The 6,674-nt window shown below is 34.9% G+C and overlaps 1 long non-coding RNA gene across 1 annotated transcript; it reads right to left on the bottom strand.

The window, feature by feature from the left end:
* Positions 1–4,015: 4,015 nt before the first annotated feature.
* On the bottom strand, positions 4,016–5,565 carry LOC145630598 (uncharacterized). Its single transcript, XR_014112115.1, has 3 exons — positions 5,137–5,565; positions 4,828–4,902; positions 4,016–4,232 (listed from the first exon to the last, which is right to left on the bottom strand). It is a non-coding gene; the product is annotated as an uncharacterized LOC145630598 (long non-coding RNA).
* Between the last annotated feature and the right edge of the window lie 1,109 nt (positions 5,566–6,674).

Below are 6,674 nucleotides of genomic sequence, written 5' to 3'. Positions count from 1 at the left end.
CTCTTAGCACAAAAATTCCTAACATGCCCGACAAATCCACACTTTTTGCAAAAACGGAAAATACCCTCATATTTAAAACGAACCCACGTGACTTGATTATTAATAGTAGGAAAATAACAACCAGGAATCAAGGGCAACGATAAGTTAACCAGAATTTTAACACGAGGATATGGAATAGGGAACTGACCATTAGTGTCGTCAACCAAAGTTACCTCTCCGATGTGCGACAAAACGGTAGAAGCTATCTCCGGGGTGGAGTAACGAATTGGAAGACCTTCGACTCGTACCCACAAATCCACAAGATGCAAATTGAGATTAAGAGGAACATAATGGCCTCGAATCCGTTGAAGCACGAACAAAGCACCACGAAAATGCACCCAACCTCTAGCATCAAGCTCCTCTGCATCTTGTTGAGTTCCACAAAAGAAAACAAAATCCTTACCATAAGAGAATACTCGAACAGGAGCCCTTAGATGCCAAAATCTGGAAACCAGACGTTGAATACTTGCAGTACTGAAATCATCACTAAACAGCCTATCATCCCAACAACGACCTATAACACTACAATTCCAATCCAAATCTAACCCGCCATCATCAAGAGGAGGAGCAGGAATATAATCCTCTCCTATAATATGAGGATAGACAAAGGTTGAAGGTGAAAGAAAATTAGACATGATCCTAGACAAAATATTAAAGCTTGAAACAAAACCAACACTAAAACAACTATAGAACAGGAAAGGGTGAAAAGATGAGAAAATAAAAGTAAGTTGAAAAGGGTGGTAAACGTGAGGAATTTCTCACTCTAGAACTTTCTCTCTCTAGGAATCTAAAATTTTGTAACATCTATAGAATGGAGATAGCAAGTGGATAAGCAAATTGAAAACTTTGTAACATCTCTCTAGAAAACCCCCAACCTTATCTCCCCACCGCTTCCCCTGTTCTCATCCTCTGCTCGCCGGCGACCGGCGCTCTTCTCCTAGCCATCGCCGGCGAGGCCTAACACCTGTGATTTCTTTTCCGCTTTAATTTACCGCTGACGAGGGAGAGCGAACAGAGGAATCACGTTTCCTTGGTTTTTTCGGTTCACCGCTTCCTTGGGTTTCGTTTCCTTTTCCTTTTGCTTATCGCTTTCATGTTTTTTTTTTTCAGATCTTTTTTTCTTTGTTTAATTAGTTTTCAGTTCTTTTACTGTTTTACTCTGGTTTTCTTCTTTGCTGAAGTTTGCTGTTCTTTTTTATTTATGTCTTTTTGGTTTTCTCTTTCCTTTTTAGGCTGTGTATCTTTTTACTTTGTTTTTTCCTTTGTTGAGTTTATTTTAGAGTTCTGATTTTTATGTTTTAGAGGTTCTTCAAGTTGTTTTTAGGTTTGAGTTTAATGGTTTACTCTTTTGGTTTTCCTGGGGTTTCGTAGCCGTTGTGTTACTGAATTAGGTGAAGTTTCCTTTTCCCAGGTTGTTGTTTGTTCTTGTGTAGGTTTTTCTATTCTTAGTTTGGCTTTAGGGTCTTGATATGGATTTATTTCCTGCCTTTATTTCTTTTCATCTTCCGGATGATTTTAATGATGATAGTATTATCCATCTTTTTTCTTCAATGGATAATCCAAGTGATGTTGTAGTTCGTTCCTCGGAGGTCAAGGAGCAAGGGAACTCCTTTTTCAAGGTTGGCAAGTTCAAACTTGCTTTTTCCAAGTATGAGTGGGCTAGTAAATTGTTGTGTTTTACTATGCCGTGTTCTTTAGAAGCTTTTGCTTCGTTTCGATATTTGGCTTTTGCTTTGCATCTCAATCTCGCGGCTTGTGCTTTGAAGCTTCTTGATTATTTTGCTGTTGTGCGGTATTGTTCTTTTGTGCTAAAGTTTGATTCCTGTCATATTAAAGCCCTTTATAGGAGGGCTTCTGCATATCAAGAATTGGGCAAGTTTCGTTCTGCTAAAAAGGATTTGGTAAAGGCTGCTAAAAATGAGCCAAATAATATAGAAGTGTTATCAAATTTGCACCGTGTTAAGGAATTGTTACAGGATAAATCTATGGTCGATCATAATCTAAAGGGTAAGATGGTCCAGTGTGTTACCCAAGTTGAATCGACCTCCCAACTACCAGATGATTGTGTAGCTAGTTTTCAGATCAAAGAGGATTGTTGTGCTGCTGAAGTGGCTGCTCCGATTGCTGACTTTCCGTGTAGTGCTTTAGGCTCAGCTGTTGTTTTGGAGCCAATTTTATTGCCTAATTCGGTTGGTGGTGATAGAGATTGTATTCTCCCACCACTGGTTTCAGTGAGTGAAAATATGGAGTGTGATTCCCAAACGGATTCAGTTAGTCAAGACAAGGATTATAAGGTTTTTCCTCAGGTTTCAGTGAGTGCTGATATGGAGTGTGATTTCCAATCAGACTCGGTTAGTAAAGATAGGGATTGTAAGGTTTCTCCACCGGATTTAGTGAGTGTTGATATAGAGTGTGATTTCCATTCGGTCTCGGTTAGTAAAGGCAGAGATTGTAAGCTCTCAACACCTGTTAGCCAAGAAGTAGAAGGCTCTCGTCAGCATAAGTTTGTTTCTCAACATGGTTCGAGTTCTTCCCTTCGGCTTTCTTCCTCAAATTTGCAGCAAGTTATGCAAGGCAAGGTCATTCAGTTCTATCATTCTAAGTCGATGTCGTTAATGTCGGTTCGGATTCGTCCGAGTAAAACTTCTATCCAGACAGAGGTCCCCCAAGATGTATCTTCTAGGGAAGCAGAGACCTCTATTTCTACTTCAGTTAAGTTCCTTTGTGGATTGGAGCGACATGTAGTGCCCACTTTAGAGTTCCAGTCGACTCCTATTTCCCAGCCTATGTGTGCTCCGGTTTTGCAGTCATCCCCGGAGGAGGTGATCACCTCTTATACGATGGAAGTCTCCCACGATGTGAAGCCAAGTGTGGAAGAGTCATCTACCTTACCTTCACTAAATGTATCCTGTGATGAGGAGCGGCAGACGGTGCCCATTCCAGAGTCTCAGCCAGTTCCCATTTTGCATGTATCCACTTTCTAGAGAGATGTTACAAAGTTTTCAATTTTTTTTCTATGCTATTCTAAAAAGGGAAAACAAGGTTTGATAGAAAAGGGTAGTTGTACAGTGTTTTGTTTTTGTAAAATTCCATTCAAGTCCTAATTGTTGATGACTTGCAAGCTGCAGCTTTTTTTTATTATTATTTTTTATTTTTTATTTTTTTTTAACTCCAACAAGTTTGAATTTTTTAAATTTTGGCTTTTTAAATAACTTAATTTCTTTGATCACGAGTCTGATTTATGTTTTACTCTTACTAAGAGTAGGACAAGCAAAAATCAGTATCGTTTTCATATTTGGTCGTGTGTTCATTTTGTGTTGTTTGCTAAATCTTAAAAATATTATTTTTAAAAAATTAAACATTTTGCTTTTGAGTAGGGTTGGCAAAATTCGTGTCATATTCGTGTTTTGACTCGTGTTAATTTTGTAAGATACAATGTAATATAGCTCCATATTGGCCACTCTATTTAAACGATTTGTAGTTGGTTTAATTTCGTATCGTGTAGACTTTATGTTTTATCTCGATAAGTTTGTGTTCACATTGTGTCAGATTTCATGATATGTGCACTACCTCCGTTTTATATTAGTTGCAACTTTGGAGTATAATTTGTGAGATAAAAAATATTCCAACGTTGCAACTAATATGAAGCGGAGGTAGTATATATATATTATATCCTCTGTTATTTTATATTTAATATATTTGAGAACCAATACTTTTTTAAATTTTTTTGTTTTTTTTTTTTGGGATTTGTACCGTTTATACACACTTCTTTAATTAATTATACATTAAGCGTTTTATATATTACGAAAAAACATACTCATTTGGGACATTAATTCTTCTTTATCCATATACTATAATGTAACGCCCCGACCTCTAATTTAGTTATTAAGATAATCTTAGCAGCGGAATTAACATAACACGGTCGGGACGCCACTGCCGTAAATCCCTCACGAGATTTACAAGGCAACAAACATACTTAATTAACAAACTTGATTTATAAAACATAGTAATCTATTTATTACAAACATTATTCTTATTTTTTTTATAATAGCAAATCCTATCTTATCTCAAACTTTACTAAGTAGCTTAGTCTTACTATTCAAATTAAACAACTTAAAACTATAACTACTATTAAGTGATAACTGAAAGTAAAAATTCTCTCTACTACTCGTCTCCATCATCCCCAGCAGTACCTAAAACATAAAAAAAAAACATAAAAACGGGTGAGCCGAAGACTCAGTAACGAACTACTCTAGTAGTGTAACATCATTTCAATTCATTTAAGTTAACAAAACAGGGAGAATGGATTATCTTTAAACATTTAAAAAAATTCATATAATGATACATATAACGTTCATATTAACATGCTAGTCGCTGGCAAGTATGACATGGTGGAACGTCTTCCGCGATGGGCCGGTGCCCATAACATAGAGCAGATGCTCGACATAGTTGAGCTAATGCCCCATGGGTACATGCATGACCGAGAAGTAACCTGTAAACATATACTGCCAGACGGACTAGGTCTTTCACTGTTATTTATCATGTTGTGTAACTTTTATATAAGTCATTCCTAGATTCATGACATACTTTCGTGAGATCCAAAGATCAATAAAACAACGTATATCAATAAAATCGTTCATATAAGTCATTAGACTGAAATACATTAATCAACATGTTTATCATTCCGCAAGTCATTAAATCCAGAGATATAAATAACTTTCAAAAATGACATCATGCTTTTATAAACACATTTTGAAGGGAAATGCGGGTACTAGCAATAGTCGTTACCTCGATTTACAGTTTGAGAACCTTCCTGTTAGCCTTTATTCTATCGTTCCAACTGAGCTCCGAGGTCCGATTCCTCTTAAAAATATAAATTATTGCATTAGTAGGGAAAATTATTAAAATTATAAACTCTTTAATTAATTTAGTATGAAAACAATATTAAACTCATCTTTAGAAATAAATGTTACGTAACTTTTTGAGAACTTTTTGATAAAAGTAGTTGTATCATAATTCCTTCAAAAAGCTAGTAAACAAGTATATTTAATTAAATCAAATCCTTTTACAAAACATAAATCATAAAGTGTCCCTTACTTTGGGTGTATAAATAAACAAGTTTAAGAGCTTGATTTCATAAGACCAATCTTTAACTTGGCAAGAACATAGCACGCATCACCCAAAATGAAAGAAATGGATGGGTGGTTTTGGGCAGTACAGGGGAGGCAGCGCACACGGGGGGGCGGCGACGGTTGACCGATGATGATAGAGGTCAGGCGGTAGTAGGAGAAGAGGGGTGACAGTAATTGCGGTATTTCTTTAACGGTTGGAAAGTAGTATGTTTGTTGCTAAGACTTGCAAGAGAAGGATGAAGAAAATAGGATTAACTAAGTCACTTGATAACTATAATTTGATTCTTATAGGAATTGGATGAAACAAACTTGGTCTTATCCCAAGTCATTTCTTAACCGTGAAGGTGGTAATTGAAGAGGTAGAATTTATCTTCTTATTGCATTAAGAAAAGGATGATAAGATCAAATTGCTATTATGATAATTATGGGGTTATGAGCAATCAATTGCATAAAGAAGCAAAATTAGACTTTGTACCATCTATTTCTTAACCGTGAAGGTGGTAATTGAAGAGGTGGAATTTGTCTTCTTGTTCCCTTTTATACCTTCACCTTGAGGGAGTAGGATAAACTCAAGCTAAGTTGGCAAAGTCTAATCAATTATCCTTGATTGGTTTAGCAAGACATTAAGCAACAAGTATTAGGAGATGTAAAATAATTTTGATCTTCATAACTTAATCGTGAAGGAAAGAATATTGAAGAGGTGGGTTTTGTCCTTTTGTATGAATAAGGGTATTTTGATCATTTTATTCTCTCGGGAAAAAATACTGATTTTGATATAAATCTGTAAACATACGGAACATAAAAATATTACTTAAACTGAAATACATTTTAAAATAAATTATTTTCCTTCGAAAAATTAGCTTTCGGAATAGTATAATATGATTTAAAAATAAAATTTAAGACAAAAACAGTTCTTAATAAAATAGAGACAAAACCTTAATTAAGCTAATAAAATAAATATTAGAGTATGATAAATCAGGTTTTAAAATCTCGGGTATTACATATAATAACAAAGAAAATCAATGGTTTGGAATTAAATGGTATAATAACTTCCGCGTCCTTCCTTTTCGTGTTTAATCTCGCTCTCCGACTCTTTGTTACATAAATCAAGTTGATTTTCATTGCGCATATCCCAACCACTCTCTAAAATTCAAATTATAACTACATTTTTTTTCCTACATGAATTTAATAACATTCTACATAACTACATTTTTTTTCTTCCCATATAAAGTACCATATGACGGCATAAAAGAACATGTATTGTCAAAATCTTAATGTTGCAAGTAAAACAGGCTAGAAGAATAAGTATTGAGGTGTAACTAAATTTGTTTGTATTATGATTTCACTTTTAATGACATGATTCTAAAAGTCTATTTCATTAATTATATCACTCCATCTAAAAATAAATCTCAATACTTAGGCTTCGTTTGGCATTGCTGTGGTTAACTGTTTTTTGGTTTTTTATTTTCTAAAAGTATATGATATTTTCCCATAATGAATCAA

This window comes from Chenopodium album, chromosome 5 (genome assembly GCF_948465745.1).
Source record: "Chenopodium album chromosome 5, dcCheAlbu1.1, whole genome shotgun sequence".
NCBI classification, from domain to species: Eukaryota; Viridiplantae; Streptophyta; class Magnoliopsida; order Caryophyllales; family Amaranthaceae; genus Chenopodium; species Chenopodium album.
This window is presented reverse-complemented; position numbering and strand designations above follow the sequence as displayed.